We start from the raw sequence: 19156 nt of genomic DNA, 5'->3' as shown, positions 1-19156 counted from the left end.
CACGCCTTTTTTTTTTACCATGATTCATTAGTTTTTCAAAGTTAATTTTTAAACGGTTTTTTTAAATTTTTCTTTTTCCCTTTTTCAACCAACATTTTATCAATCCCTTTAAAAACAAACATTTTTTATTTTTCATTTTTAGAGTCATACGTTATCCCTTCATAGCAGTTACCCTTATTTTTGGCATATATTTGTAAGTTGTTCTCTCTTTAAAATTTTAAGATACAGTTTCTTCTAACAGATCAAAATATACCCTAAATCACTAGTGTATGGCTTTGTTCTATTCTCCTGCCTGATCACATTCTCTCCCCCTTTTTTTAAAAATATTATTCTTTCTTTTTTCAAACAACTTCTTATCGTATCAATTCCTTTTATAAAATCTTTTATAATTTTCATCTTTACAGTCGTCTTCCATGCCTTCATTGTATCAACCCTTATTTTGTACATATATAAGTCTTCCTCCCTTTAAAATTTTAGGAGGCACTTTTTTCTAAAATTTTTTCAAAATACGCCCCAAATCTTGTGTGTGGCACTGATCTATGCACTAGCCTGCTCATATTTCATCATATTCTGCTTTTTTGTGTATTGTTCTGTTTTTGTTTTTTGTTTGTTTGTTTGTTTTTTTTCCCTCTTTCTTTTTTCTTTCTTTCCCTTTCTTTTCCCCTGGTTTCAGGTCTTTTCTGGTTTATATAGAGTATACTTGCTGGGGACGTTTTTAACCTGTTACCATTTTGTTCTCTCATTCATCTATTATCCTCTGGACAAAATGACAAGACGAAAAAAATCACCTCAGCAAAAAGAACAAGAGGTAGTACCGTCAGCCAGGGACCTACACAATACAGACATTAGTACGATGTCGGACCTAGAGTTCAGAATCATGACTTTAAAGATACTAGCTGGGCTTTAAAAAAGCGTGGAAGTTATTAGAGAAACGCTTTCTGGAGAAATAAAAGAACTAAAATCTAACCAAGTCGAAATCAAAAAGGCTATTGATGAGGTGCAATCAAAAATCCGGGCACTAACTGCTAGGAAAATGAGGCAGAAGAGAGAATCAGCGATTTAGAAGACAAAATGATGGAAAATAAAGAGGCTGAGAAAAAGAGAGAGAAACAGCTACAAGATCATGAGGGCAGAAATCGAGAGACAAGTGATACGATAAGACGAAACAACATTAGAATAATTTGGTTCCCAGAGAAGAAGAAAGAGAGAGAGGGGCAGAAGGTATATTGGAGCAAATAATAGCAGAGAACTTCCCTAACATGAGGAAGGAAACAGGCATCAAAATCCAGGAGGCATAGAGAACCCCTCCCAAAATCAATAAAAATAGGTCAACACCCCGATATCTAATAGTAAAACTTACGAGTCTCAGAGACAAAGAGAAAATCCTGAAAGCAGCTCGGGAGAAGAGATATGTAACCTACAATGGTAGAAATATTAGATTGGCAACAGACCTATCCACAGAGACCTGGCAGGCCAGAAAGGACTGGCATGATATCGTCAGAGCACGAAACGAGAAAAATACGCAGCCAAGAATACTATATCCAGCTAGGCTGTCATTGAAATTTCAAGGAGAGATAAAAAGCTTCCAGGACAAACAAAAACTAAAGGAATTTGCAAACACGAAACGAGCCCTCCAAGAAATATTGAAAGGGGTCTTCTAAGCAAAGAGAAAGCCTAAAAGCAGCATAGATCAGAAAGGATCACAGAAAATATACAGTAACAGTCACCTTACAGGCAATACAATGGCACTAAATTCATATCTTTCAATAGTTACCCTAAATGTAAATGGGCTCAATGCCCCAATCAAAAGACACAGGCTATCAGATTGGATTAAAAAACAAGACCCATCGATATGCTGTCTGCAAGAGACTCATTTTAGACCCAAAGACACCCCCAGATTGAAAGTGAGGGGGTGGAAAACCATTTATCATGCTAATGGACACCAAAAGAAAGCTGGGGTGGCAATCCTTATATCAGACAAATTAGATTTTAAACCAAAGACTGTAATAAGAGTTGAGGAAGGACACTACATCCTACTAAAAGGGTCTATCCAACAAGAAGATACAACAATTGTAAATATTTAAGCCCCTAACATGGGAGCAGCCAATTATATAAGGCAATTAATAACAAAAGCAAAGAAACACATTAACAACAATACAATAATAGTGGGGGACTTTAACACCCCCCTGACTGAAATGGACAGATCATCTAAGCAAAAGATCAACAAGGAAATAAAGACTCTAAATGACACACTGGACCAAATGGACTTCACAGACATATTCAGAACATTCCATCCCAAAGCAACGGAATACACATTCTTCTCTAGTGCCCATGGAACATTCTCCCGAATTGATCACATCCTAGGTCACAGATCAGGTCTCCACCGGTACCAAAAGATGGGGATTATTCCCTGCATGTTTTCAGAACACAATGCTTTGAAACTAGAACTCAATCACAAGAGGAAAGTTGAAAAGAACCCAAATACATGGAGGCTAAAGAACATCCTACTAAAGAATGAATGGGTCAACCAGGAAATTAAAGAAGAATTTAAAAAATTCATGGAAACCAATGAAAATGAAAACACAACTGTTCAAAATCTTTGGGATACAGCAAAGGCAGTCCTGAGAGGAAAGTATATAGCAATACAAGCCTTTCTCAAGAAACAAGAGAGGTCTCAAATACACAACCTAACCCTACACATAAAGGAGCTGGAGAAAGAACAGCAAAGAAAGCCTAAACCCAGCAGGAGAAGAGAAATACTAAAGATCAGAGCAGAAATCAATGAACTAGAAACCAAAAGAACAGTAGAACAGATCAACGAAACTAGGAGCTGGTTCTTTGAAAGAATTAACAAGATTGATAAACCCCTGACCAGACTTATCAAAAAGAAAAGAGAAATGACCCAAATCAATAAAATCATGAATGAAAGAGGAGAGATCACAACCAACACCAAAGACATACAAACAATTATAAGAACATATTATGAGCAACTCTATACCAGCAAATTAGATAACCTGGAAGAAATGGGTGCATTCCTAGAGATGTATCAACTACCAAAATTGAACCAGGAAGAAATAGAAAACCTGAACAGACCTATAACCACTAAGGAAATTGAAGCAGTCATCAAAAATCTCCCAACAAACAAAAGCCCAGGGCCAGATGGCTTCCCAGGGGAATTCTATCAGACTTTTAAAGAAGATTTAATACCTATTCTCCTGAAACTGTTCCAAGAAATAGAAATGGAAGGAAAACTTCCAAACTCATTTTATGAGGCCACCCTTACCTTGATCCCAAAACCGGACAAAGACTGCATCAAAAAGGAGAATTACAGACCAATATTCTTGATGAACATGGATGCAAAAATTCTCACCAAAATACTAGCCAATAGGATCCAACAGTACATTAAAAGGATTATTCACCATGACCAAGTGGGATTTATCCCTGTGCTGCAAGGCTGGTTCAACATCCGCAAATCAATCAACGTGATACAATACATTAACAAAAGAAAGAACAAGAATCATATATCCTCTCAATAGATGCAGAAAAAGCATTTGACAAAGTACAGCATCCATTCTTGATCAAAACTCTTCAGAGTATAGGGATACATGGTACATACCTCAACATCATAAAAGCCATCGATGAAAAACCTACAGTGAATATCATTCTCAATGGGGAAAAGCTGAGAGCTTTCCCCTGAAGGTCAGGAACACGGCAGGGATATCCACTCTCACCACTGCTATTCAACATAGTATTAGAAGTCCTCGCCACAGCAATCAGACAACAAAAAGAAATCAAAGGCATCCAAATCAGCAAAGAGGAAGTCAAACTCTCACTCTTTGCAGATGATATGATACTGTACGTGGAAAACCCAAAAGACTCCACCCCAAAACTGCTAGAACTCATACAGGAATTCAGTCAAGTAGCAGGATATAAAATCAATGCACAGAAATCAGTGGCATTCCTATACACCAACAACAAGACACAAGAGAGACAAATCAAGGAGTCGATCCCATTTACAATTGCACCCAAAACCATAAGATACCTAGGAATAAATTTAACCAAAGAGGCAAAGGATCTGTACTCAGAAAGCTATAAAATACTCATGAAAGAAATTGAAGAAGACATAAAGAAATGGAAAAACGTTCCATGCTCATGGATTCGAAGAACAAACATTGTGAAGATGCCAATGCTACCTAGAGCAATCTACACATTCAATGCAATCCCCATCAAAATACCATCCACTTTTTTCAAAGAAATGGAACAAATAATCCTAAAATTTGTATGGAACCAAAAGAGACCCCCGAATAGCCAGAGGAATATTGAAAAAGAAAAGCAAAGCTGGCGGCATCACAATTCCGGACTTCCAGCTCTATTACAAAGCTGTCATCATCAAGACAGTATGGTACTCGCACCAAAACAGACACATAGATCAATGGAACAGAATTGAGAGCCCAGAAATGGACCCTCAACTCTATGGTCAACTAATCTTCGACAAAGCAGGAAAGAATGTCCAATGGAAAAAAGACAGTCTCTTCAACAAATGGTGTTGGGAAAATTGGACAGCCACATGCAGAAGAATGAAACTGGACCATTTCCTTACAGCACACACAAAAATAGACTCCAAATGGTTGAAAGAACTAAACGTGAGACCGGAGTCCATGAACATCCTAAAGGAGAACACAGGCAGCAACCTCTTTGACTTCAGCCGCAGCAACTTCTTCCTAGAAACATCGCCAAAGACAAGGGAAGCAAGGGCAAAAATGAACTATTGTGATTTCATCAAGATAAAAAGTTTTGCACAGCAAAAGAAACAGTCCACAAAACCAAAAGACAACCGACAGAATGGGAGAAAATATTTGCAAATGACATATCAGATAAAGGGCTAGTATCCAAAATCTATAAAGAACTTATGAAACTCAACAGCCAAAGAACAAATAATCCAATCAAGAAATGGGCAGAAGACAAGAACAGACATTTTTCCAAAGAAGACATCCAAATGGCCAACAGACACATGAAAAAGTGCTCAACATCGCTCAGCATCAGGGAAATCCAAATCAAAACCTCAATGAGATACCACCTCACACCAGTCGGAATGGCTAGAATTACAAGTCAGGAAACGACAGATGTTGGCGGGGATGTGGGGTAAGGGGAACCCTCCTACACTGTTGGTGGGAATGCAAGCTGGTGCAACCACTCTGGAAAACAGTATGGAGGTTCCTCAAACAGTTGAAAATAGAGCCTACCCTATGATCCATCAATTGCACTACTGGTTATTACCACAAAGATACAAATGCAGGGATCCGAAGGAGTATGTGCACCCCCAATGTTTATAGCAGCAATGTCCACAATAGCCAAACTGTGGAAAGAGCCAAGATGTCCATCTACAGATGAATGGATTAAAGAAGAAGTGTATAATTACACAATGGAATATATGCAGCCATCCAAAGGAATGAGATCTAGCCATTTGCAACGACGTGGATGGAGCTGGAGGGGTGTTATGCTGAGTGAAATAAGTCAATCAGAGAAAGACATGTATCACATGACCTCACTGATATGAGAAATTCTTAATCTCAGGAAACAAACTGAGTGTTGCTGGAGTGGCAGGGGGTGGGAGGGATGGGGTGGCTGGGTGATAGACATTGGGTAGGGTATGTGCTATGGTGAGTGCTGTGAATTGTGCAAGACTGTTGAATCACAGATCTGTACTTCTGAAACAAATAATGCAATATATGTTAAGAAAAAAGAAAAAGAAGAAGATAGCAGGAGGGGAAGAATGAAGGGGAGTAAGTCGGCAGGGGAGACAAACCATGAGAAGTGATGGACTCTGAAAAACAAACTGAGGGTTCTAGAGGGGAGGTGAGTGGGGGGATGGGTTAGTCTGGTGATGGGTATTAAAGAGGGCAAATTCTGCGTGGAGCACTGGGTGTTATGCACAAACAATGAATCATGGAACACTACATCAGGAACTAATGATGTAATGTATGGTGATTAACATAACAATAAAAATTTTTTCAAAAAAAGAAAAATGTCTGTTGAGGCCCTCTGCCCATTTTTAATCTGATTATTTGTTTTCTACTGAGGTTGTGTGGATTCCTCGGATCTATTTTGGATATTAACCCCTTCTCGAATATATGAGTTACAACTCTTTTCTCCCATTTGATAGACTGCCTTTTTATTTTGTTGATGGTTTCCTTTGCTCTGCAGAAGCTTTTTAGTTTGGTATAGTCCCACTTATTTATTCTTGCTTTTGTTGCCTTTGCTCTTGGTGTCATATATAAAAAAAATTCATCACCAAGACCAATCTCAAAAAGCTTACTTACACCTACGTTTTCTTCTAAGAGTTTTTAAGGTTTTGAGGTCTTATATTCCATTCCATTCCAGGTTTATATTCCAAGTCTTTAATTCATTTTGAGTTAATTTTTGTATATGGTGTTAAAATAACAGTTCAGTTTTATTCTTTTGCATGTGACTGTCCTGTTTTCCCAACATCATTTATTTAAAAAATGTCTTTTCCTTATTGTATATTCTTGGCTCTTTTGTCAGAAAATAATTGATCATGGATTTATTTCTGAGCTCTCTATCCTGTTTCATTGATCTCTGTGTCAAAACAGTACCATACTGCTTTGATTTTTGCTTTTGTCACATTTGCTTTTGGGTAATTCTTAATGATATATTTCGTAAATGTAAAATAAAATGAACACATTTTATTTATCCTTGCTTTAGTAGCAGTGTTTTAGAGAATAAATAAAATTATGTGTGTATCACCTAAGTTAGCTTTAGAGTTTACTTGCTTATTTGTTGAGGCTAGTAAAGACTTATAGTTGGTGGTAATAATACAAACTGATATTAATTTTGAATTGTGCAAGATTTGCATTTAAAGTTTAAGAATGTGAAGTGGGGAAAATCTTGTTCTCATAAGTTTTCATATTTGTCTATAAATTAGTAGTAAATTAATAATAAAAAGCATTTTCCAAATATAAGTTAAACATTGCTAAGTTGTTCAAATTCCTTGTGACTATCACATTTATTAACTTATTGAATGATATTACAGAGCCTATATTCTCACACTTTAGGCAGCTTAAGTATTTCTCTTATTACCTTTCTTTTGAAATTTAGTATATCATAAACCACAGAAATACAATGATAGTGGATTAAGATCCTCTTTCTCTACAGTTGAACTGTGTGTATTTTTTAATTGCAGGTTAATATTTTCTCTTCTTTATTTTTAGCACAAAAGAAATTTAGCACAGATTTATGGTAGAAGTGATTGTTATAGAATTTTAAAAGCAAAATATATAAATGATTCCAATAGAAAGAAATCTTTTGTCTCACCTAGACTGATTCATGAAGAAGCTTCTATTCATTCAATTCTTTGGTGAACTCAGACCTGTGGAGTCCAGTTTTATTTTTTATTTATTTTTATTTATGTATTTATGTATATTTTTGTAAATCAAAAACATTAGATAATTCTCCCAATTTTCTCATGGTCTAAATTGAACCAATATTATAAATATTTTTTTGTAAAAAGCTAATGTAATAAATATAGTAAACAATATACAAAGATAATATATTTTCATAATATTCAAAGTGACTAAAATAATATGCAATGCAGTTATTAAAATATTAAAATACAGAAAAGTGTAAGGAAAAGAAAAACCCCTTAGCCCTTCATCTATATATTGCATAGGCTATACATGTTAACTCATTATTATTACTGGTGATCCTGCTTTTATATTAGTAGCATTTATTAATTTTCTGTGCTAATTACCACTTTATCACTGCAGACTTCTTGTTGTCTCTCTGCCCCTGTGCAGCAGGCTGAACGTGCAGGTGAGTTAGCAACCCCTAAATGCAGCTTTCAGCTAAGAATCGAGAGGAGTAGGTTTATAATTCCGCACCTCTCAGGCGAGATAATTTTCAAGCGTTTTTCCTTGATTTGCAGACTTCCCCCTCCAAATAACCCTCAGTCTCCCACCACACCCTTCATTGAACGTGTTCCCTCTCCTGCATCCCTCCTCACCCACACGTGCTGATGTTTCCTGCAGTTCTCAAATCAATTACTTGCACTCCAAGCCTTGGCTCAGAGTCTGTTTCAGAGGGAATCCAAATGAAGACAAAATTCTAAAACCAAAATGGAATGCATTACCACGCTATAATCCAAACGATCAATTTAAAGATTTGGTAAATTTACATTAATCTGTTTGTGAAATTACAAATTTGGTACTACTTAGTAATATTACTTTATGTGGGATTTCAATCAAATACTTAGGTTTAACAAAGCCCTCTCACAAATTATGTAGTAAAATGCCGATATAAACACTGCCAGGTTTGAGGGAGGAATACCAGCCAGCCATCGATAGCAGAGGATAAACAGTAACTCTGCTTGCTACTCGTATCTCCTTTCCACGTGTGGAAGAGTGAGCTTGCCGCATCGCGCTTTATGACTTCCCAGAAGGTCCTGGAGGTAAAGAGTATGCAAAGCAGTTGCCATAGGAAGAATTTATAATTCTGTGAAGTTTTTATGCCTGCTTTCCCCAAAATGCATTCCCAAAGGTTATGAAAAAGGTGAAGACTGATGGTTCAAAAGATTATTCACTTCTTCTGTGGTGTGTGTTCCTTCAGTATTTGTCACTAAGCATTAATTTATTTAATTAGTAAGTCTGTCTGGATTTCTCTCAGATTAAATTGCTTCTTCCTTTTAAAAACCCCTTCCTGGGGCGCCTGGGTGGCTCAGTCGTTAGGCGTCTGCCTTCGGCTCAGGTCAAGATCCCAGGGTCCTGGGATGGAGCCCCTCATCGGGCTCCCTGCTCGGCGGGAAGCTTGCTTCTTCCTCTCCCACTCCCCCTGCTTGTGTTCCTGCTCTGGCTGTCTCTCTGTCAAATAAATAAATAAAATCTTTAAAACAACAACAACAAAAAAACCCCTTCGTCCCCCGTTCCAAATGGACCAGTAAGCCATCATTTCCTAAGTCACACATGAGCCTTTTTTTTAAACTCTAAAGATTTATCCCTAACTAAATTTCATCAATTCAAGAAAACATTTATTTTAATAAGAGATAATAAAAGGACAGAATTTTAGGTGATTTTCCAGTGTGGACAAAGCCATTTTTAGGTGTTATTTTTTCTATCTTTTTCTGGAACTTTAGATCACTTCTATCAAACATCATAAATAACTTGTTTCCTATTTAAGAGTTTCTTATTAGTAAATACAATTTTACTAAATTATGTAAAAAATCTTGAAACATGAAAAATAAGGTTTGTTTTTTATTTAATCCTGGAGTAGGGATCTCAGGATGAGGAAGATCAAGTTAGCTGGCTATCTTTCACAAAAACCACCCCACCAGTGCTAACATCTGGATTGGATGCTGCATTTTCTGGGTTCCTTTCTTCTGCCTCCCTCCCCCTGATCAGTTTTGTATTAGACCTTTATGTTTTCATTATAACCTGGCGGCAAGAGCTCCCTTAAATAGAAAGAGTGAATGAAGGCAATTTTTTCCATTAACAATATATTTCCCTTTGGGGTCTCTGGCGCATTATTGTTCTTCTTTTTTAGAAGGAGCAAAAACCTCAAGAAAACTGTCTTCAGTTGTGAAGCATTATTATAGATCCTATCCAAAAGCTTTGGTTTTTTTTTTCCTCTGATGAAAACATCCTAAAATATTCCTGTAAATGAATACAATTCAGAGCAAACATCTATACATTTTTGAGCAAGCGTTGTGCTAAAAACACACATTTTCTTTTTATAAGAGCATATTTTCCTGAATAGTCGATATGAAAAACCTGGAAGAACTGCAGTTTCAAAGTAAGGTAAAATATTACTTAAACACATTTTTTGGAAAGACTGCATCCTTTCTTGGAAACCACAAAGTATTATATATAATAGCCCAGGTGTATCTATTTTATTGGATTTGTTTGATTGTGATCTGTAATGCTTTAAAACATGTATACACATGCACACACACACATATGTTATATATCATATACATATATAAAATAGATTCCTGTCCTAAGACTATACATATAATATGGTATATACATAGTAGTATATTACTAGTAACATACACTAATAATAGTATATAGTATATAAATAACATAAGTAATAGTCTGAAAACATTAATTTACTTCACAACTCCATAACTTACACTTTAATACTCTTATCCTTCTAAGAGTGGAAATTAATCTGTTCTTCCACTTATTTTCTCAAATATTTCAACCTCTTATTCCAATGCCTTTTGGGAAGAGATGCAGGAGCTGCAAATGAAAGATGGGAGCCATCTTTAATGGGTAATAAAATCCACAAGGTTATTCCAAATGGGTTCTTCATTTAGCCCTCAAAATAATCCTGTTGGGTTGATGGAATTGTTCCTGTATCAGCTGTGATCCTTTCAGCCAAAAGTAATATAAACCCACATAACCTGTCCTATAAACAATGCACAATTGTATTGGCTCACATTACTGCTGGTCCACACATTAGGTGTAGGATCCAGGGGAGATTTGATTAAGGCTCTCAAATCTTTTCTCTATCATCCACTCAGGTTTAATCTCCACTAAACTTCAGCTCTGTCTCCTGGCTGTCTTCCTTCAAAGGTCACAGATGGCTAGGGTAGCATCTGGAACAACATGCTTCTAGATTTAGATACAAGTGGAGAGAGGCTCCTGGTGACTTTCTCTTAAGAACTGCCACAACTGTCTTGGAAGTCTCCAGAAAAGGTTTTATTTTATCACATTGAAAAGAATTAGGTCACATACCCATTTGCTGAAAAAATCACCAGCAAAAAGGGTAGGATAACTCTTAAGGCAACCAAATCCTCCCCTCACCTTACAGCAATTTCCCAAACTGCTTTACTGCTAAGCAGTAGGGCAAAGATGTGGGGGATTCTGGGCTGTTGTCCACTGTGTTCATTGCCAATCTTACTCTGCAGAAGAAATTTTGACATATTTGACAAATTTGACATATTTTGACAAATTTTGACATATTTTGCCCATGTCACTGAGTAAGAAAACTGTGGAGACTGGGTCTCCATTCAGTAGTTTTCAGGAGTACATTATGCGTTCCACTGCATCATGGGAAAGAAAATATGTTACCACATTTAGTGTGGTGTGTTTTTGTTTGTTTGTTTGTTTGTTTGTTTTTTAACCAGTAAATTCAGGGGCGCCCGGGTGGCCCAGTCAGTTAAGCATCTGACTTTGTTTGGCTCACGTCCTAATCTCAGGGTGGGTCCTGGTATGAAGTCCCAGGATCAAGCCCTGTGTCAGGCTCCGCCCTGGGCCAGGAGTCCGCTTCTCTTTCTCCCCTTTCCTCTGCCCCTCCCCCCACTCTTGTGCGCACGTGCATGCTCTCTCGCTCTGTCTCTCTCTCCCTCTTTCTTTCGAATAAATAAATTAAATCTTAAAAAAATAAATCCAGTAAATTCAGTTATACAGTCAATATATGGAACACGAACAATAGCAAATTTTAAACCCATGTTACATACGACCACAATTTCTGTTGGAAAGTAAAATATGGATAGGAAAATAATCTCTCAAAACATTGCAAGCTTGAATGGTCTTTTTCATAACCCAGAAATGCTAGTGTGGGCTTTTCATGGACACTACCTCTTAAAATCAACAACGGCTAAACGTTTAAGAAACTCCTCTTTGTAATCAGCAGTCCTGGTAGGTAACAGCTGCATGGATGGATAATGTTAGGTGGGTAGCCTGTTCCGGTAAAGAAAAGACCAACTCCTTTCTTCCTATTTTACCTTACCTTACTTTTTAAATTCTCTTGACAGATTACAAACATTCTTTGTAATGAAGGAAGAGAGGCAAGGGGAAGAAAGGGAAATAGAGAAGCGACTCAATACCACAGCTGGTTTAAAATGAAAAATAACCCATAGAAGTCATGCACAAATTGATACTTTGGTTCTGCACTTAACTTACTGATAACTTCAAGCCAGAAAAAAATACAAAACAAAAACTATAAATGAATACATTAGAAGTACTGTGTATCCTACCCAAGGATCTCAAGAGGAAAGTGTTGTGGCTTAACTTTTCTTGACTCGGTCACTTCCTGCCAGGCCAGGGTCTGTCAGCTCATCTCGGGACAGCCTGCAGACCCAGAGGTAAATGTTCAGAAATAAACACATTCCAGTAAAGGTTACTTAATGGCTTTCCATGGATTTTAAAATCACTTTCTAACTATGTCGGGCCAAAAAAAAAAAAAATCTGATAATTTATGTTACCCAGATGTTAAGAAATCCAACAGCTTTCGCTACTCATAAATTTAACAGCATTAAGCACCTGCTGGCTCTAAGCAACAACTCCTGCCAAGGAGGAAGGAAGGAGCTTTGTGATACATTACTAGGCTCCTTCCCTTGCTATCCAAGCTTCACACCCTCCCTAACCTACCACAGAGAGATCCTTAGGCTGCACATACCAATAGCAGCAGCAACCCACTCTGCTAATTCTGCCCTGGATGTAGGAAGTGGGAATCAGCGTGGGGAAATGGCTATTTCTAAATCTCAAAGAACACTAGCTGTTAGCAAAAGCAGTAAACAAGAGAGGTGTTAGAGCGAATTTAGAACAACAAAGATTAAGCCTTTGAAAGAAGAATAAAATATTAAAGGTTAATTTTGATCTTCTCTCAGTGTGAGAGCCTTTGAACACATGCAAAACTTTTAAAACTATTTAGTCCAGAGTTTTACTTTTCTTCTCTGCCAAACCCATCAAGACATGTTAAAACTGTTGGATTTAGGCTGCACTCCGTTTTGATTTCCATTTTCTTTCTTTGTTGGAGGGCTAATGAGTGTCAGAATGGCCGTAACCTGGACATCTGAGAGACATTGGATCTGACATATTAAAGACCAGGGATAGTGCTGACTGATTCTCAGGATCTAGAAATGGACCAAATGCACAGCAAGGAAGTTGTAGATCAGTAATAATTCAGAGCTGTCTGTAAAGTTTTCATTCGTATAACTGCCAGACCTAAGTCTTCCTCTCTGCTCCTCTAACAAGTCTAGTCCAAAACCCCCCTGGATATGGTTCACCAAATTGCATTTGTGGCAGCCTAGAATCTTAGCCATAGGGTTGGAAAGAAGGTATTAGTTGCCACCATGTACCAGCTCCATCTCAGAATGCACCTGTTAGATGGATCCATGTTCCTAGCAAAGATGTACATTATTTCATGAATGGGGCTCACCATCTGAAATAGTAGGTGCCAGGAGTAAAAGATTTAGGGCAAGATCCTTAATTTCACATTCAAAGCTCTTCACAGTGCGCACCCATTCCCTAATCTTCTTTCCCTCACTCCTTTTTTTATGTTCAAAGAAATTACTTACCTTAGAACACATACCATTTACCTAAAAATCTTCACACCCTTTCCATGCCTAACTTCATTTACTCAATCTACAAGAACTCTCTTTTCACTTTGTCACTCATGATTAGAGCCTACTTATTCTTGAAGCTCTTCTTCATTTATTTATAAGTATCTTCCTTTTCCTCATAGGAGGTTTTGTCAGATTCTACCTCCTAAATGCTTGATTGAGTTTGTGGTTTGAAAACATTTTTTTTCATAGAGACCTTGGGGGTCAAACTATATCCCCACTCCACTGTGCCATCACCTTTTCTTTTTCACTGATGAAGTGCAACATGCAAGGTGCCTGCTAGTCATAGTGAAGGAGAAAATGTGGCAATCTCTGGCTGCCTGGTTCTAAAAGCATAGTTGGAGAAGCAGAAAAATAATTCTACACGCAAGGTGAGAGTAAGCAAGAACTATTCTAGAAGTAAAACAAAACACAGCGAGGTAACACGAAATAAAAAGATGCAATCATATTTGGAAAAAATGGATACAATAATTTTCCTCTGAGAGATCATCAGTTTATTCATTGATCATAAGAACTAATGTTTTTGAATGTTTGCAGTGTGGTGGGCACTATACTAAATACATCACATGCATTATATTTGTTCATCCTCACACCAAGGCTATGAAGAAACAGGTTCAGAAAAGTTTGTTTGTCCAAGAGCATATAGTTGAATAGGGATCTGAACTCAGTCTGCTATGTCTAGAATAAAAACTTTTTTTTAAGATTTTATTTATTTATTTATTTGAGAGAGAGAGAGAGCGAGCACAAGCAGGGGGAGTGGCAGGCAGAGGGAGAAGCAGACTCCCCACTGAGCAGGGAGCCCAATGCAGGGCTCAATCCCAGGACCCTGGGATCATGACCTGAGCCAAAGGCAGACCCTTAACCGACTGAGCCACCCAGGTGTCCCATAGAATAAGAACATTTAATGCCTCCTGGATAGTGCCTCTGTGAATAGGGACAATATGGTCAGCACACATATCAGAATAATTTAACTATAGCATTTTTTCACAGATGCAGCTTTGAAGATTTGTAACTGGTTTAAGTAGCAGCATTTTTTCTAAGTATTGCTCTTCTGTGTAATGAGATATGAGGCTATACTGGCAATGTTGCTATTTAATGTGATTTTCAGTAGAAGACTCTATATAAATTATCATCATTAATCATTTCCGGAAAAATGAGCACTGACTGGGTGAAGTTTTTGAGGAAACACTATCTTGGGTTATTAAAACGTAAGTAGATTTGTATGCATAGGAGTTACAGGTGTGGGGAGAGAAGTACGAACTTAACCAGCAAATGAAATCCAAGTTAAAGGAATACTTCCAGTGAACCCTGGAAAAGAGTTGAATATTTAATTTTAAATAAACTCTGTCAGGCTATGAATTTTTAAGATTAATTAAGAAAGAAGTTTAACAAAAGTGATAGGAAAACGTGAGTCCAATTAATAATAATAAAAGGTATTTCAGCCCAGATATATCCACTACCTCATCTAACTCACAGTTTCCTTTTAAGATAGACCATTATATCTATGAAGCCCACACAAGCTTATAATAAAAAGAAATAATCAGAAGGAAAATAAAACAGAATTCTTATAAATTAGAAACGTGCAAAAAAGTCAATAGAAGTTGGGGACGTGCAGAACATGAAATAATTTCAAAATACTTTTGCAAAAATGTGAGAGAAATATATATAGATTAGCAATCAAGAAGTCCAACTTCTATAATAGAGCCACCAGAAAGAGAGTAGAAAGAAATTGAGGTGGTGGAAATAATCAAAGAAATAATAGAAGAAAATTTCCCAGAACAGAAGACAACTATGAATCAGTATTAAAAGTAAGCAAGTTTTCTGAGTGCTCAGCATGATAACCAAAAACAGACCTGTGCCCAGAAATATGCCAGTGGAATTTTCAAACACCAAGAGTACATAAAAAATTCTTATAACTTCTAAAGGGTAAATATAGTTTATGAACCTAGGATTAGGTTTCAAATAGTCATTAGGTTTTTCAGCAATGACACTAGTTACTAGAAAGTCAGGTCTTCAAATTTCTAGGAATATAGAATGAATTTGAACTCTAACTCTGTAGCCAGGGGAGCTAATTATTGAATGCAAAATCAAAATAGACTTTTTCCAAAATATAAGAACTCAAGATTTTATCTCCTCGTGTTCTATTTCAGAGAAATTAATTGAGGAGTTTCTCTGGCAAAATGGGCAAGAATCTTTGATTATTTTATTTTTCATGCATGCATCACTTCTATAATAATTAAAAATGGGTAATGGAAAAGAGAAAAATTAAGTAAATGACTCACATTTATAAAGCCAGAACACGTAAGACCCAAATGTAAATCATGTGTGTCAGTCTGGGTCCTTTGGAAAGTGGATGTCAGTATAGAGTAAAAGTGCAAGAGACTTACTGCGGGTGATGCCCATGAAAAGTAAAGAGAGCAGGAGAAGTTGGGGACAGTTTTCAGAAAATGTTCTGATATCTGTGAAAGGAAAATAGGTAAGAAAAGGGACTGAATAGGAAGACTCATACTATGATATAACTCAGAGAAGATTTCAGTCAGCCCACTGGAAGCTCCCACCATAAATGGCTCCTGGAGGGGTCCTATGTGGAACAGAAATGTCCAGGAGCTGGTGTGCAGCCATGTTTGGTCATTGGCTGACAGCTGCCCAGTGAAAGCATGGATAGGATTGAATGTGCTGCAGATCCCAAAAGCACTGTTGCTGGAGGCTGCCAGCTAACAGCACTCCTCACAGCAAGTTCTGTCAGAGGGAGTTCTGAGCAGCATGAAGCTAAGCCTACCCTGCTATGGCTCGCCTATTCTGGAGTCCATATTCAAACCACTGTCCTGCTTTCTGCTTAAGCCTATGGGCAATCATTCAAGATGGGGTGATTAGACAGTCAATATGAGGTGAATGAGGATTAAATGTATTTTTTTCTAATCTGATGCTAAGATTTCTAAAAATTTACCATAAGGGATTAGGTAATTTAATACCTTACCTTAGAAAAGATTAGCAGTATCTTATAAAATATGTAACACATACCCATAAACATAAGGAGGGAGGAAGAGCAGAAGAAGAGAGAGTGTACATAAAGAAATCCAGCTACAAAAGAGTACGCTACAGTTGTTGTGGAAAATGACACAACATAATTACTTATACATATATAAATCATGTCTAAAAGCACACACCAAAAAAATCCCTGACACTATTTGCTTGAGAAGGAAACTCTGTGGCTGGGACAGAGAGGGAGAAGACATAGTTTCAATACATACTAGCTGAATTCCAGGGCCATGAAGGTGCAACTAGGTTACATAATATTTTGACAACTTTTTGATAAATGACTGTAGAAAAATTTCATCTGTTAGCCATGGCTTTGTGTTCAGGGTTACTATCAGAGCAATTGAGAAAGAGATTTCACTTCTTACCACTTGTCTTTCAGGTCCAAACTGTCAATACTACAAAACACAATCCATCACTTTTGCTAAGCATGCCTTCTTTATCTGTGCTATCAGCTTCCCTCCATTCTCTAAGGCTAGAATGTGCAACAGGCTCTCCTCCTTCACATCTTATAACAACTTGCTGCCCCATCCCCCAAGCCATCTCTAAGATCCTAGAATCTCACTCTCTCTTTCTAGCTGTGAGGACGTGTGTCATAATTTCACACCTGTACCTTCTTTTACATGTGCTTTTCTCTCTAGCTGGTATGTCCAAGTGTTGGCCACATGCAGAGAATGTCTCTATGTGAATCATGGTGTGCACTAATTACTCTGAGTGTCTCTATGTGCAAATGGAGACATGTTACTATTTCACGTACCCTTCATAAAAACTTCCATGTGTGAAAGTCTATGTAGACACAACTTTGTAAGCATGGCAAGCCTTGGATGTATGCCAGGGGCAGGCCAGTGTTCTAAAGTTAAGCTGGTACCAAGGAAAGCTTGTTCATTCCTGAAAAGTTATAACTCGATATCCTGAAGTTTAAGGTGATTGATGATTAGGTCAGTAGAAAAGTTGATGAAAATTGTAAAAGGTACCAAACTTGGATGAAGGAAAAAATGCCATAACACCTGATGCTTTATGGATAGTAGGAAACATCATTTTGCTGTAGTAGTGACTGTATTATAAATATTACTGATTTATTGTATTGTTGTTTTGAGTCTTTCAATTCCCTTCATTATACCACCATAATCTCTAGCATTGAAAAATGTGCCTTAAACCAGTGAACTGAATTGAGGGGGAAAAAAAGAATATTACTGGAATTTCGAGTACTAGAACCATGATGTGATTTCAATTATGATGAGGGCTATCTGAAGGAGCTCTTAATTCCCTAATAGTCACTCAGATTTTGATTTTCAGACCTTAAGCTTTTCAATACACTTGTAGACTTAAATAATAGTCCTTGGGAAAGTAGTGCTTTCTCTGAGTCCCCTCATACAGAAAGAAAGGAACCTGGAGAATCATCAGGAGTATATTCAACCCTGATCATATGACCTATCTCATTTAATTGTTCTTTTGGTAAGATTTTTTTTCTGTGTTCACTCACCTGCTTTGTTCCCCCAACAATTAATTCGTTCTCCCAAACCATCTATATGAGTATCATAAAATAGAATTTATAAGAGTTCATCCTCATATGGGGAAATAGATAAAGCATTCCTTTAAAGAACATGAGATTTCCCTTGCTGAATTTTTAATTAATAACAAATCTACAGTAGGAGCTTAAGGTCCCTTAGTGTCAGAGCTTTGCTCTAGTTTGCCTTCAGATTGGAGCAGAGACATCTGGCAAATGCTTGGCTGAAATGGCACTTTGCTTTCCCTTTTCAAGTGTGTCTAGAAGTTTAAGATGTTTTTTTTTTCTGATCTGAACTACTTTGTCAGTGTACATGTCCAGCTGTGCCTAGACCCCCAATATTCCCAGTGAAGCAGAAACAATCAGATCCATGGGACAATCTGATGGACAGATGATGCATACTCTCAGAGCTTGCGCTGCTGAACACCTGAGTGAGAAGCACATTGCAGTTTGGAGGCAGAGCCTCGTCAGGTGTCAGCTTTGGGGGACAGAACTTCTGCTCACGCATGGTATGTCCAGCCTAGTCGGGCAAAAAACTGTTACCACTTGGATGGAAAAACAGCCTTCCCTCACCTTCTTTCTTCTCGCTCCCCAATTCAAAATCTCAGTGATCTCAACTGTTCCAGGATGGTACAAGAATTCCCCAAGGCATTGGAGGCAACAGGCAACCAGGTTAACTAAGGATTATGTCCCTTAAGAACGAGGCCAGCCACTCCAGGTGTCCTTTATCTGTGCATTCCTAGAAAGAACTGTGGTTTTTGGATTGGGGATAAAAAAAATGTAACACAACCATTATAGGAATTTTCCACTGTAACCTAAACTTTTTGGGTTTGATCAGGCACTAAAGATGCCAAGACCCAAGCTGTTTTCAACTATCAGAAAACTTAGTTTCCAATTAGGAAAATCCTACAGACGCACATAATCACACACACACACACACACACACACACACACACACACACACACACACATTCACCCCTGTTTTAACTCATACAATCCTCGAGAAAAGAAAGAATAAAACAGGAAAATTCTCAGGAGAAAATTAAAATGTAAATCATTTTAATTTCAAAAATGCAACAATGTTTCCTGAATTCTCCATGGTAAGCCAGAAAGCTCCATTATTTATAAATAGGAACTGGTGAAACTGACACTTTCATGAAACTTTCGTTTTATTTTTCTTTTTAAAGTAATACCGTTGGTTGGGGCACCTGGGTGGCTCAGTCGGTTAAGTGTCTGCCTTCGGCTCAAGTCGT

General features: G+C 37.5%; 1 pseudogene; it reads right to left on the bottom strand.

Moving 5' to 3' along the window:
- The window catches only part of LOC113928004, a 121259-nt pseudogene that overhangs the window by 21049 nt on the left and 81054 nt on the right, over window positions 1-19156 (bottom strand).

This window comes from Zalophus californianus, chromosome 7 (genome assembly GCF_009762305.2).
Source record: "Zalophus californianus isolate mZalCal1 chromosome 7, mZalCal1.pri.v2, whole genome shotgun sequence".
NCBI classification, from domain to species: Eukaryota; Metazoa; Chordata; class Mammalia; order Carnivora; family Otariidae; genus Zalophus; species Zalophus californianus.
This window is presented reverse-complemented; position numbering and strand designations above follow the sequence as displayed.